Raw genomic sequence first — 15,747 nt, 5'->3', positions numbered from 1 at the left:
CATGAGTTACACCGTATCACTTTATATTAAGGATAAAACCCCTGCTCCCTTCTCTGTCCCACATACACGAGTTACACCCATATCACTTTATATTAAGGATAAAACCCCTGCTCCCCTCGCTGTCCCCCATACACAAGTTACACCGTATCACTTTATATTAAGGATAAAACCCCCACTCCCCTCACTGTCCCCCAAACACGAGTTACACCGTATCTCTTTATATTAAGGATAAAACCCCCACTTCCCTCGCTGTCCCACATACACGAGTTACACCCTATCACTTTATATTAAGGATAAAACCCCCGCTCCCCTCACTGTCTCCCATACACGAGTTACACCGTATCACTTTATATTAAGGATAAAACCCCCACTTCCCTCGCTGTCCCACATACACGAGTTACACCGTATCACTTTATATTAAGGATAAAACCCCCGCTCCCCTCGCTGTCCCACATACACGAGTTACACCGTATCACTTTATATTAAGGATAAAACCCCCGCTCCCCTCGCTGTCCCACATACACGAGTTATACCGTATCACTTTATATTAAGGATAAAACCCCCGCTCCCCTCGCTGTCCCACATACACGAGTTACACCGTATCACTTTATATTAAGGATAAAACCCCCGCTCCCCTCGCTGTTTACACCGTATCACTTTATATTAAGGATAAAACCCCCGCTCCCCTCGCTGTCCCACATACACGAGTTACACCGTATCACTTTATATTAAGGATAAAACCCCCGCTCCCCTCACTGTCTCACATACACGAGTTACACCGTATCACTTTATATTAATGGTGAACAACCCCACCCCTCGATACCCGGGTGAGATTGCAGAATTCGCCGGTGGGCAGCAGCTGTTCCTGCGCCAGCCCCGACACCGCACAGCGGGAAAGGCGGCCCGAGAGAAAGGCCGGCCTAATGCGCGGCACTGGTGGCGGCGGGGGTGTGTGTGTGTGTGAGGGGTAGGGAACGTTATGTATTTAGCAGCCGGGATACGGACAGTTTTGTGGGGCTTTTCTTTCTATCGCTTTTCCTTGGGAACGGCTACAAATTATGAGTTTCTTGAAAAAAAAAAAAAGGTGGCGGCGGCAGTTGGGGTAACCTCGCCGCGTCCGAAGCCCAAATGAGGCGCATCAATCATGGAGGCTGGCGACAAAAGGAAGCTTTCCCGGCCCCTGTTCTCCGCCTGTTTAAACAAGCCCTGGACATGAAAAGGCGCGCGGGGAGAGGGGGAAGCGGGGCACTTTGTATGAAAGAGGGCGCTACTCCACGCTCGTTAGGAGAGAAAGGCGGCAGCCATGTGGTCCGCTTTGTCCGGGGGACACATTCTGAAGGATTTCGTTTGCTTTTCTCGGCACTTTCTGCCCTTCCTGCTGTCTCCTTCCCATCTTGCTCTTTATTAAATTTTTTTTTTTTTGGGAGGGAGTTGTGGTGGTGGGAGAGGGTGGAGGGGGAGGAAGGGAGATTTTGTTTTCTTTTTTCTCTCGTGCTGTGCTTGGAAAATTCAGTGCCTCCGAGTTCTAGTTTTCTCTCTCTCTCTCTTTTTTTTTTTTTTCTTTTTAATAAAGAGGAAATTTGTCAATATTTGACTTCTCGTTGACGCCAGAGCCAGCGAGAGAGGCACCGAATCTCAGGGATTTATTGCTCTGTCTCTTTTCTCCCTTTTTATTATTATAACAAGATTTCGAGGCCCTTAACTCATCCCCCTGCAATCCCCCTCCTGGGACGATCGTGCTAATGAAACAGTAGTGGGGGGGGGGGGGGTTTGCGGGAGAGGAGGAAGGGGGCAGAGAAGGGGGAAAAGTTGTCATGGTGACTGAGATCATTTTGTGTTTGCCACGAGTGTGAATGGGGGGGGGGGGGGGGGGAGGGATACCCGGTACCCAGGGGGATCACAGTCTTTCAGGGGGAGAAAAAGAAAAATCACAGCTGCTGCTGCTGCGAGAGAAGCTCCCTGCCTTCGAGAGAAGCTCCCTGCCTTCGTGGTGTGCATGCTGCACAGGGCTCTGATAATCGGAATGGTGTGTGAGTGAGTGAGAAGCTCCCTGCCTCCCAGGTGTACAGACACACTCCCCGGGCTGTCATACTGGGAATGGTGTGTGAGTGAGAAGCTCCCTGCCTCCAACACGTACAGACACACTCCCTGGGCTGTCATAGTGGGAATGGTGTGTGAGTGAGTGAGAAGCTCCCTGCCTCCAAGGGGTGCAGACACACCGCCCCAGGCTATCATACTGGGAATGGTGTGTGTGAGAGAGAGAAGCTCCCTGCCTCCGAGGTGTACAGACTAGGGATGCGAATCGGGCTTCGGACGACTGAAAATATCGTACGATATTTTCAAAATTGTCAGAAATCGGGGGCTCCCCCAAAACGATAGGAAAACCCCACAAAATTGTTCGTAGGGGTTCTCTTATCGTTTTGGGGGAGGGCGGGAAAAACGGCACACAAAAATAACCCCTAAACACACCCCAACCCTTTAAAACTAATCCCTTAGCTTCCCTCACCCTCCCTCACCCCCCCCAAAAAACTTTTTACAGGTACCTGGTGGTTCAGTGGGGGTCCCGGGAGCAATCTCCCGCTCCTGGGCCGTCGGCTGCCACTAATCAAAATGGCGCCGATGGCCTTTGCCCTTACCATTTGGCGCCGGCCATCCAGTGCTCCCTCTATGTGACAGGGGCCGGCCAATGGCACGGATACCCTGTCACATGGTAAGGCAAAGGGCCATCGGCGCCATTTTGATTAGTGGCAGCCGACGGCCCGGGAGTGGGAGATCGCTTCCGGGACCCCCACTGGACCACCAGGTACCTGTAAAAAGTTTTTTGAGGGGGTCGGGAGGGTGGGGGAAGCTAAGGGATTAGTTTTAAAGGGTTGGGTGGGTTTTTTGTTTATCGGCTCGGGCGCAGCCGATAAACAAAACTGCAATCGGGCCGGACAAAAAAAAACCAACATGATGTGAATTGGAACCGGAATCAGAACAGATTCCGGTTCCGATTCACATCTCTAGTACAGACACACCGCCCTAGGCTGTCATTCTGGGAATGGTGTGTGAGTGAGAGAGAAGCTCCCTGCCTCCAAGGGGTGCAGACACACCTCCCCAAGCTATCATACTGGGAATGGTGTGTGAGTGAGAGAGAAGCTCCCTGCCTCCCAGGTGTACAGACACACTGTCCTGGGCTATCATACTGGGAATGGTGTGTGAGTGAGAGAGAAGCTCCCTGCCTCCCAGGTGTACAGACACACTGTCCTGGGCTATCATACTGGGAATGGTGTGTGAGTGAGAGAGAAGCTCCCTGCCTCCCAGGTGTACAGACACACTGTCCTGGGCTATCATACTGGGAATGGTGTGTGAGTGAGAGAGAAGCTCCCTGCCTCCGAGGTGCACGGCCTCGCCTCCCCGGGCTGTCTCGGTGCGGGAGAAGCTCCCTGCCTCCTTGGTGCATGGCCCCACCTCCCCGTGCTGTCTCGGTGAGGGAGAAGCTCCCTGCCTCCGAGGTCCCCGGCCCTGCCTTCCCAGGCTGTCTCGGTGAGGGAGAAACTCCCTGCCTGCAGGTACAGGGCCCCGCCTCCCCAGGTGGTCTCGGTGAGGGAGAAGCTCCCTGCCTCCGAGATTCACGGCCCCGCCTCCCCGGGCGGTCTCGCTGAGAGAGAAGCTCCCTGCCTGCAGGTGCAGGGCTCCGCCTCCCGGGGCTGTCTCGGTGAGAGAGCAGCTCCCTGCCTGCAGGTGCCCGGCCCCGCCTCCCCGGGCTGTCTGGGTGCGGGAGAAGCTCCCTGCCTCCGAGATGCACGGCCCCGCCTCCCCGGGCTGTCTCGGTGAGAGAGAAGCTCCCTGCCTGCAGGTGCAGGGCCCCGCCTCCCCGGGCTGTCTCGGTGAGAGAGCAGCTCCCTGCCTGCAGGTGCACGGCCCCACCCCCCCGGCTGTCTGGGTGCGGGAGAAGCTCCCTGCCTCCGAGATGCACGGCCCCGCCTCCCCGGGCTGTCTCGGTGAGAGAGAAGCTCCCTGCCTGCAGGTGCAGGGCCCCGCCTCCCCGGGCTGTCTGGGTGCGGGAGAAGCTCCTTGCCTCCGAGATGCACGGCCCCCGCCTCCCCGGGCTGTCTCGCTGAGAGAGAAGCTCCCTGCCTGCAGGTGCAGGGCCCCGCCTCCCCGGGCTGTCTCGCTGAGAGAGAAGCTCCCTGCCTGCAGGTGCACGGCCCCGCCTCCCCGGGCTGTCTCGCTGAGAGAGAAGCTCCCTGCCTGCAGGTGCACGGCCCCGCCTCCCCGGGCTGTCTCGCTGAGAGAGAAGCTCCCTGCCTGCAGGTGCACGGCCCCGCCTCCCCGGGCTGTCTCACTGAGAGAGAAGCTCCCTGCCTCCGAGATGCACGGCCCCGCCTCCCCGGGCTGTCTCGCTGAGAGAGAAGCTCCCTGCCTGCAGGTGCAGGGCCCCGCCTCCCCGGGCTGTCTCGCTGAGAGAGAAGCTCCCTGCCTCCTTGGTACACGGCTCCACCTCCCTGGGGTGTCTCGGTGAGAGAGAAGCTCCCTGCCTGCAGGTGCAGGGCCCCGCCTCCCCGGGCTGTCTCGCTGAGAGAGAAGCTCCCTGCCTGCAGGTGCACGGCCCCGCCTCCCCGGGCTGTCTCGCTGAGAGAGAAGCTCCCTGCCTGCAGGTGCACGGCCCCGCCTCCCCGGGCTGTCTCGCTGAGATAGAAGCTCCCTGCCTGCAGGTGCACGGCCCCGCCTCCCCGGGCTGTCTCGCTGAGAGAGAAGCTCCCTGCCTGCAGGTGCACGGCCCCGCCTCCCCGGGCTGTCTCACTGAGAGAGAAGCTCCCTGCCTCCGAGATGCACGGCCCCGCCTCCCCGGGCTGTCTCGCTGAGAGAGAAGCTCCCTGCCTGCAGGTGCAGGGCCCCGCCTCCCCGGGCTGTCTCGCTGAGAGAGAAGCTCCCTGCCTGCAGGTGCACGGCCCCGCCTCCCCGGGCTGTCTCGCTGAGAGAGAAGCTCCCTGCCTGCAGGTGCAGGGCCCCGCCTCCCCGGGCTGTCTCGCTGAGAGACAGCACGGCCCCGCAGTGGGTCTCTCTGAGCGCAGGCCCAGCCCCGTGACGTGGCGCCTTCCTGCCGCTGATTGTAAGCCCCGTCGCCGCCGCCGCCGCTGCTAATCCGATTGAGCAGCAATTAGGGAGCGGGGAGGCTCTGATTAGCAGGGGCGCTGGGAGCTAAGGACGGCTCCGACGCAGGGCCCGCGCGCCCTCATGAATTATTCATGCCGAGGTCTCGGCTTCTCATCAGCGGCAAATTAGCGCGCAGCAGCGCTTCGGAAGCCAAACGTTCCCCGGCTCCTCGCCTTCTGGATTGGTGCCTTTTTTTTTTTCCTGTTTTCCCCTTTCTAACGCTTTCTATTTTCGGCGGTGCCGTCTCTCGCCCTGTGCGACATGCAGAGCTTGCTAGGCGGCGGCGGCCGCTTGAGTCTCGCACACGCCCCTACCGTTCGCTGGGGAAGGGGATCGGGCCTAGACTGGACCGCCCGGGTGCAGGGCTTGGCAGCTCTTTTCCCACACCTGCAAGTGCATGAAGGGGATGGGGTTTGCGCCCCTATCCCAGAAGTCTGCCTTTCTCACCTCTAGGGTGGATTGGCTCAAGAGATGGGCGCAGCCTGTCACCTCTAGGCCTGGGAATGGGTGCAGGAACCTAGGGCCTGTCACCTCTACGCCTGCATGGCCCAGGGGATGGGCACAAGTATCCAGCACCTGTCACCTCTCTAGGTTGGATGGCCCAGGGGATGGGCACAAGTATCCAGCACCTGTCACCTCTCTAGGTTGGATGGCCCAGGGGATGGGCACAAGTATCCAACACCTGTCACCTCTCTAGGTTGGATGGCTCAGGGGATGGGTACAAGTATCCAGCACCTGTCACCTCTCTAGGTTGGATGGCTCAGGGGATGGGTACAAGTATCCAGCACCTGTCACCTCTCTAGGTTGGATGGCCCAGGGGATGGGCACAAGTATACAGCACCTGTCACCTCTCTAGGTTGGATGGCTCAGGGGATGGGCACAAGTATCCAGCACCTGTCACCTCTCTAGGTTGGATGGCCCAGGGGATGGGTACAAGTATCCAGCACCTGTCACCTCTCTAGGTTGGATGGCTCAGGGGATGGGCACAAGTATCCAGCACCTGTCACCTCTCTAGGTTGGATGGCTCAGGGGATGGGTACAAGTATCCAGCACCTGTCACCTCTCTAGGTTGGATGGCTCAGGGGATGGGTACAAGTATCCAGCACCTGTCACCTCTCTAGGTTGGATGGCTCAGGGGATGGGTACAAGTATCCAGCACCTGTCACCTCTCTAGGTTGGATGGCTCAGGGGATGGGTACAAGTATCCAGCACCTGTCACCTCTCTAGGTTGGATGGCCCAGGGGATGGGCACAAGTATACAGCACCTGTCACCTCTCTAGGTTGGATGGCTCAGGGGATGGGCACAAGTATACAGCACCTGTCACCTCTCTAGGTTGGATGGCTCAGGGGATGGGTACAAGTATCCAGCACCTGTCACCTCTCTAGGTTGGATGGCCCAGGGGATGGGCACAAGTATCCAGCACCTGTCACCTCTCTAGGTTGGATGGCCCAGGGGATGGGCACAAGTATCCAGCACCTGTCACCTCTCTAGGTTGGATGGCCCAGGGGATGGGCACAAGTATACAGCACCTGTCACCTCTCTAGGTTGGATGGCCCAGGGGATGGGCACAAGTATACAGCACCTGTCACCTCTCTAGGTTGGATGGCTCAGGGGATGGGCACAAGTATACAGCACCTGTCACCTCTCTAGGTTGGATGGCTCAGGGGATGGGCACAAGTATCCAGCACCTGTCACCTCTCTAGGTTGGATGGCTCAGGGGATGGGCACAAGTATCCAGCACCTGTCACCTCTACGCCTGCATGGCCCAGGGGATGGGCACAAGTATCCAGCACCTGTCACCTCTCTAGGTTGGATGGCTCAGGGGATGGGCACAAGTATACAGCACCTGTCACCTCTCTAGGTTGGATGGCTCAGGGGATGGGCACAAGTATCCAGCACCTGTCACCTCTCTAGGTTGGATGGCCCAGGGGATGGGTACAAGTATCCAGCACCTGTCACCTCTCTAGGTTGGATGGCCCAGGGGATGGGTACAAGTATCCAGCACCTGTCACCTCTCTAGGTTGGATGGCTCAGGGGATGGGCACAAGTATCCAGCACCTGTCACCTCTCTAGGTTGGATGGCCCAGGGGATGGGTACAAGTATCCAGCACCTGTCACCTCTCTAGGTTGGATGGCCCAGGGGATGGGTACAAGTATCCAGCACCTGTCACCTCTCTAGGTTGGATGGCCCAGGGGATGGGCACAAGTATCCAGCACCTGTCACCTCTCTAGGTTGGATGGCCCAGGGGATGGGTACAAGTATCCAGCACCTGTCACCTCTCTAGGTTGGATGGCCCAGGGGATGGGCACAAGTATACAGCACCTGTCACCTCTCTAGGTTGGATGGCTCAGGGGATGGGCACAAGTATCCAGCACCTGTCACCTCTCTAGGTTGGATGGCCCAGGGGATGGGCACAAGTATCCAGCACCTGTCACCTCTCTAGGTTGGATGGCCCAGGGGATGGGCACAAGTATCCAGCACCTGTCACCTCTCTAGGTTGGATGGCCCAGGGGATGGGCACAAGTATCCAGCACCTGTCACCTCTCTAGGTTGGATGGCTCAGGGGATGGGTACAAGTATCCAGCACCTGTCACCTCTCTAGGTTGGATGGCCCAGGGGATGGGCACAAGTATCCAGCACCTGTCACCTCTCTAGGTTGGATGGCTCAGGGGATGGGTACAAGTATCCAGCACCTGTCACCTCTCTAGGTTGGATGGCCCAGGGGATGGGCACAAGTATCCAGCACCTGTCACCTCTCTAGGTTGGATGGCCCAGGGGATGGGTACAAGTATACAGCACCTGTCACCTCTCTAGGTTGGATGGCTCAGGGGATGGGCACAAGTATCCAGCACCTGTCACCTCTCTAGGTTGGATGGCTCAGGGGATGGGTACAAGTATCCAGCACCTGTCACCTCTCTAGGTTGGATGGCTCAGGGGATGGGCACAAGTATCCAGCACCTGTCACCTCTCTAGGTTGGATGGCTCAGGGGATGGGCACAAGTATACAGCACCTGTCACCTCTCTAGGTTGGATGGCTCAGGGGATGGGCACAAGTATACAGCACCTGTCACCTCTCTAGGTTGGATGGCTCAGGGGATGGGCACAAGTATACAGCACCTGTCACCTCTCTAGGTTGGATGGCTCAGGGGATGGGCACAAGTATCCAGCACCTGTCACCTCTCTAGGTTGGATGGCTCAGGGGATGGGCACAAGTATACAGCACCTGTCACCTCTCTAGGTTGGATGGCTCAGGGGATGGGCACAAGTATACAGCACCTGTCACCTCTCTAGGTTGGATGGCCCAGGGGATGGGCACAAGTATACAGCACCTGTCACCTCTCTAGGTTGGATGGCCCAGGGGATGGGCACAAGTATCCAGCACCTGTCACCTCTCTAGGTTGGATGGCTCAGGGGATGGGCACAAGTATACAGCACCTGTCACCTCTCTAGGTTGGATGGCTCAGGGGATGGGCACAAGTATACAGCACCTGTCACCTCTCTAGGTTGGATGGCCCAGGGGATGGGCACAAGTATCCAGCACCTGTCACCTCTCTAGGTTGGATGGCTCAGGGGATGGGTACAAGTATACAGCACCTGTCACCTCTCTAGGTTGGATGGCTCAGGGGATGGGCACAAGTATCCAGCACCTGTCACCTCTCTAGGTTGGATGGCTCAGGGGATGGGCACAAGTATACAGCACCTGTCACCTCTCTAGGTTGGATGGCCCAGAGGATGGGTACAAGTATCCAGCACCTGTCACCTCTCTAGGTTGGATGGCCCAGGGGATGGGGACAAGTATCCAGCACCTGTCACCTCTCTAGGTTGGATGGCCCAGGGGATGGGCACAAGTATCCAGCACCTGTCACCTCTCTAGGTTGGATGGCTCAGGGGATGGGTACAAGTATCCAGCACCTGTCACCTCTCTAGGTTGGATGGCCCAGGGGATGGGCACAAGTATCCAGCACCTGTCACCTCTCTAGGTTGGATGGCTCAGGGGATGGGTACAAGTATACAGCACCTGTCACCTCTCTAGGTTGGATGGCCCAGGGGATGGGCACAAGTATCCAGCACCTGTCACCTCTCTAGGTTGGATGGCTCAGGGGATGGGCACAAGTATCCAGCACCTGTCACCTCTCTAGGTTGGATGGCTCAGGGGATGGGCACAAGTATACAGCACCTGTCACCTCTCTAGGTTGGATGGCCCAGGGGATGGGCTCAAGTATCCAGCACCTGTCACCTCTCTAGGTTGGATGGCCCAGGGGATGGGTACAAGTATCCAGCACCTGTCACCTCTCTAGGTTGGATGGCTCAGGGGATGGGCACAAGTATACAGCACCTGTCACCTCTCTAGGTTGGATGGCCAGGGGATGGGCACAAGTATACAGCACCTGTCGCCTCTCTAGGTTGGATGGCTCAGGGGATGGGCACAAGTATCCAGCACCTGTCACCTCTCTAGGTTGGATGGCCCAGGGGATGGGCACAAGTATCCAGCACCTGTCACCTCTCTAGGTTGGATGGCCCAGGGGATGGGTACAAGTATCCAGCACCTGTCACCTCTCTAGGTTGGATGGCTCAGGGGATGGGCACAAGTATCCAGCACCTGTCACCTCTCTAGGTTGGATGGCTCAGGGGATGGGCACAAGTATACAGCACCTGTCGCCTCTCTAGGTTGGATGGCCCAGGGGATGGGTACAAGTATCCAGCACCTGTCACCTCTCTAGGTTGGATGGCTCAGGGGATGGGCACAAGTATACAGCACCTGTCACCTCTCTAGGTTGGATGGCCCAGGGGATGGGCACAAGTATCCAGCACCTGTCACCTCTCTAGGTTGGATGGCTCAGGGGATGGGCACAAGTATACAGCACCTGTCACCTCTCTAGGTTGGATGGCCCAGGGGATGGGCACAAGTATCCAGCACCTGTCACCTCTCTAGGTTGGATGGCTCAGGGGATGGGCACAAGTATCCAGCACCTGTCACCTCTCTAGGTTGGATGGCCCAGGGGATGGGCACAAGTATACAGCACCTGTCACCTCTCTAGGTTGGATGGCCCAGGGGATGGGCACAAGTATCCAGCACCTGTCACCTCTCTAGGTTGGATGGCTCAGGGGATGGGCACAAGTATACAGCACCTGTCACCTCTCTAGGTTGGATGGCCCAGGGGATGGGCACAAGTATCCAGCACCTGTCACCTCTCTAGGTTGGATGGCCCAGGGGATGGGCACAAGTATCCAGCACCTGTCACCTCTCTAGGTTGGATGGCCCAGAGGATGGGCACAAGTATACAGCACCTGTCACCTCTCTAGGTTGGATGGCCCAGGGGATGGGCACAAGTATCCAGCACCTGTCACCTCTCTAGGTTGGATGGCTCAGGGGATGGGCACAAGTATCCAGCACCTGTCACCTCTCTAGGTTGGATGGCCCAGGGGATGGGTACAAGTATCCAGCACCTGTCACCTCTCTAGGTTGGATGGCTCAGGGGATGGGCACAAGTATCCAGCACCTGTCACCTCTCTAGGTTGGATGGCCCAGGGGATGGGCACAAGTATCCAGCACCTGTCACCTCTCTAGGTTGGATGGCCCAGGGGATGGGCACAAGTATCCAGCACCTGTCACCTCTCTAGGTTGGATGGCTCAGGGGATGGGCACAAGTATACAGCACCTGTCACCTCTCTAGGTTGGATGGCGCAGGGGATGGGCACAAGTATCCAGCACCTGTCACCTCTCTAGGTTGGATGGCCCAGGGGATGGGTACAAGTATCCAGCACCTGTCACCTCTCTAGGTTGGATGGCGCAGGGGATGGGCACAAGTATCCAGCACCTGTCACCTCTCTAGGTTGGATGGCCCAGGGGATGGGTACAAGTATCCAGCACCTGTCACCTCTCTAGGTTGGATGGCCCAGGGGATGGGCACAAGTATCCAGCACCTGTCACCTCTCTAGGTTGGATGGCTCAGGGGATGGGTACAAGTATCCAGCACCTGTCACCTCTCTAGGTTGGATGGCCCAGGGGATGGGTACAAGTATCCAGCACCTGTCACCTCTCTAGGTTGGATGGCCCAGGGGATGGGCACAAGTATCCAGCACCTGTCACCTCTCTAGGTTGGATGGCCCAGGGGATGGGCACAAGTATCCAGCACCTGTCACCTCTCTAGGTTGGATGGCCCAGGGGATGGGCACAAGTATCCAGCACCTGTCACCTCTCTAGGTTGGATGGCTCAGGGGATGGGTACAAGTATCCAGCACCTGTCACCTCTCTAGGTTGGATGGCCCAGGGGATGGGCACAAGTATCCAGCACCTGTCACCTCTCTAGGTTGGATGGCCCAGGGGATGGGTACAAGTATCCAGCACCTGTCACCTCTCTAGGTTGGATGGCCCAGGGGATGGGCACAAGTATCCAGCACCTGTCACCTCTCTAGGTTGGATGGCCCAGGGGATGGGCACAAGTATACAGCACCTGTCACCTCTCTAGGTTGGATGGCCCAGGGGATGGGCACAAGTATCCAGCACCTGTCACCTCTCTAGGTTGGATGGCTCAGGGGATGGGCACAAGTATCCAGCACCTGTCACCTCTCTAGGTTGGATGGCTCAGGGGATGGGCACAAGTATCCAGCACCTGTCACCTCTCTAGGTTGGATGGCTCAGGGGATGGGCACAAGTATCCAGCACCTGTCACCTCTCTAGGTTGGATGGCCCAGGGGATGGGCACAAGTATCCAGCACCTGTCACCTCTCTAGGTTGGATGGCCCAGGGGATGGGCACAAGTATCCAGCACCTGTCACCTCTCTAGGTTGGATGGCTCAGGGGATGGGCACAAGTATCCAGCACCTGTCACCTCTCTAGGTTGGATGGCTCAGGGGATGGGCACAAGTATCCAGCACCTGTCACCTCTCTAGGTTGGATGGCTCAGGGGATGGGCACAAGTATCCAGCACCTGTCACCTCTCTAGGTTGGATGGCCCAGGGGATGGGCACAAGTATCCAGCACCTGTCACCTCTCTAGGTTGGATGGCTCAGGGGATGGGCACAAGTATCCAGCACCTGTCGCCTCTCTAGGTTGGATGGCCCAGGGGATGGGTACAAGTATACAGCACCTGTCGCCTCTCTAGGTTGGATGGCTCAGGGGATGGGCACAAGTATCCAGCACCTGTCACCTCTCTAGGTTGGATGGCTCAGGGGATGGGTACAAGTATCCAGCACCTGTCACCTCTCTAGGTTGGATGGCTCAGGGGATGGGCACAAGTATCCAGCACCTGTCACCTCTCTAGGTTGGATGGCCCAGGGGATGGGCACAAGTATCCAGCACCTGTCACCTCTCTAGGTTGGATGGCTCAGGGGATGGGCACAAGTATCCAGCACCTGTCACCTCTCTAGGTTGGATGGCCCAGGGGATGGGCACAAGTATCCAGCACCTGTCACCTCTCTAGGTTGGATGGCTCAGGGGATGGGCACAAGTATCCAGCACCTGTCACCTCTCTAGGTTGGATGGCCCAGGGGATGGGCACAAGTATCCAGCACCTGTCACCTCTCTAGGTTGGATGGCCCAGGGGATGGGCACAAGTATCCAGCACCTGTCGCCTCTCTAGGTTGGATGGCCCAGGGGATGGGCACAAGTATCCAGCACCTGTCGCCTCTCTAGGTTGGATGGCCCAGGGGATGGGCACAAGTATCCAGCACCTGTCACCTCTCTAGGTTGGATGGCCCAGGGGATGGGCACAAGTATCCAGCACCTGTCACCTCTCTAGGTTGGATGGCCTCAGGGGATGGGCACAAGTATCCAGCACCTGTCACCTCTCTAGGTTGGATGGCCCAGGGGATGGGCACAAGTATCCAGCACCTGTCACCTCTCTAGGTTGGATGGCCCAGAGGGATGGGCACAAGTATCCAGCACCTGTCACCTCTCTAGGTTGGATGGCCCAGGGGATGGGCACAAGTATCCAGCACCTGTCACCTCTCTAGGTTGGATGGCCCAGGGGATGGGCACAAGTATACAGCACCTGTCACCTCTCTAGGTTGGATGGCCCAGGGGATGGGCACAAGTATCCAGCACCTGTCACCTCTCTAGGTTGGATGGCCCAGGGGATGGGCACAAGTATCCAGCACCTGTCACCTCTCTAGGTTGGATGGCTCAGGGGATGGGCACAAGTATCCAGCACCTGTCACCTCTCTAGGTTGGATGGCCCAGAGGATGGGCACAAGTATCCAGCACCTGTCACCTCTCTAGGTTGGATGGCCCAGGGGATGGGTACAAGTATCCAGCACCTGTCACCTCTCTAGGTTGGATGGCTCAGGGGATGGGCACAAGTATCCAGCACCTGTCACCTCTCTAGGTTGGATGGCCCAGAGGATGGGCACAAGTATCCAGCACCTGTCACCTCTCTAGGTTGGATGGCTCAGGGGATGGGCACAAGTATCCAGCACCTGTCACCTCTCTAGGTTGGATGGCTCAGGGGATGGGCACAAGTATCCAGCACCTGTCACCTCTCTAGGTTGGATGGCCCAGAGGATGGGCACAAGTATCCAGCACCTGTCACCTCTCTAGGTTGGATGGCCCAGGGGATGGGTACAAGTATCCAGCACCTGTCACCTCTCTAGGTTGGATGGCCCAGGGGATGGGTACAAGTATCCAGCACCTGTCACCTCTCTAGGTTGGATGGCCCAGAGGATGGGTACAAGTATCCAGCACCTGTCACCTCTCTAGGTTGGATGGCCCAGGGGATGGGCACAAGTATCCAGCACCTGTCACCTCTCTAGGTTGGATGGCCCAGGGGATGGGCACAAGTATACAGCACCTGTCGCCTCTCTAGGTTGGATGGCCCAGAGGATGGGCACAAGTATCCAGCACCTGTCACCTCTCTAGGTTGGATGGCTCAGGGGATGGGCACAAGTATCCAGCACCTGTCACCTCTCTAGGTTGGATGGCTCAGGGGATGGGCACAAGTATACAGCACCTGTCACCTCTCTAGGTTGGATGGCTCAGGGGATGGGCACAAGTATACAGCACCTGTCACCTCTCTAGGTTGGATGGCTCAGGGGATGGGCACAAGTATCCAGCACCTGTCACCTCTCTAGGTTGGATGGCTCAGGGGATGGGCACAAGTATACAGCACCTGTCACCTCTCTAGGTTGGATGGCCCAGGGGATGGGCACAAGTATCCAGCATCTGTCACCTCTCTAGGTTGGATGGCCCAGGGGATGGGCACAAGTATACAGCACCTGTCACCTCTCTAGGTTGGATGGCTCAGGGGATGGGTACAAGTATCCAGCATCTGTCACCTCTCTAGGTTGGATGGCCCAGGGGATGGGCACAAGTATCCAGCACCTGTCACCTCTCTAGGTTGGATGGCCCAGGGGATGGGCACAAGTATCCAGCACCTGTCACCTCTCTAGGTTGGATGGCCCAGGGGATGGGCACAAGTATCCAGCACCTGTCACCTCTCTAGGTTGGATGGCCCAGGGGATGGGCACAAGTATCCAGCACCTGTCACCTCTCTAGGTTGGATGGCTCAGGGGATGGGCACAAGTATCCAGCACCTGTCACCTCTCTAGGTTGGATGGCTCAGGGGATGGGCACAAGTATCCAGCACCTGTCACCTCTCTAGGTTGGATGGCTCAGGGGATGGGCACAAGTATCCAGCACCTGTCACCTCTCTAGGTTGGATGGCTCAGGGGATGGGCACAAGTATCCAGCACCTGTCACCTCTCTAGGTTGGATGGCTCAGGGGATGGGCACAAGTATCCAGCACCTGTCACCTCTCTAGGTTGGATGGCTCAGGGGATGGGCACAAGTATCCAGCACCTGTCACCTCTCTAGGTTGGATGGCTCAGGGGATGGGCACAAGTATCCAGCACCTGTCACCTCTCTAGGTTGGATGGCTCAGGGGATGGGCACAAGTATCCAGCACCTGTCACCTCTCTAGGTTGGATGGCCCAGAGGATGGGTACAAGTATCCAGCATCTGTCACCTCTCTAGGTTGGATGGCCCAGGGGATGGGCACAAGTATCCAGCACCTGTCACCTCTCTAGGTTGGATGGCTCAGGGGATGGGTACAAGTATCCAGCACCTGTCACCTCTCTAGGTTGGATGGCCCAGGGGATGGGCACAAGTATCCAGCACCTGTCACCTCTCTAGGTTGGATGGCCCAGGGGATGGGCACAAGTATCCAGCACCTGTCACCTCTCTAGGTTGGATGGCTCAGGGGATGGGCACAAGTATCCAGCACCTGTCACCTCTCTAGGTTGGATGGCCCAGGGGATGGGCACAAGTATCCAGCACCTGTCACCTCTCTAGGTTGGATGGCCCAGGGGATGGGCACAAGTATCCAGCACCTGTCACCTCTCTAGGTTGGATGGCCCAGGGGATGGGCACAAGTATCCAGCACCTGTCACCTCTCTAGGTTGGATGGCCCAGGGGATGGGCACAAGTATCCAGCACCTGTCACCTCTCTAGGTTGGATGGCTCAGGGGATGGGCACAAGTATCCAGCACCTGTCACCTCTCTAGGTTGGATGGCTCAGGGGATGGGTACAAGTATCCAGCACCTGTCGCCTCTCTAGGTTGGATGGCCCAGGGGATGGGCACAAGTATCCAGCACCTGTCACCTCTCTAG

The sequence above is a fragment of the Rhinatrema bivittatum genome, chromosome 16 (genome assembly GCF_901001135.1).
Source record: "Rhinatrema bivittatum chromosome 16, aRhiBiv1.1, whole genome shotgun sequence".
In the NCBI taxonomy this organism is placed as follows: Eukaryota; Metazoa; Chordata; class Amphibia; order Gymnophiona; family Rhinatrematidae; genus Rhinatrema; species Rhinatrema bivittatum.
The sequence above is the reverse complement of the archived record's forward strand: the minus strand, read 5'-3'. Positions refer to the sequence as shown.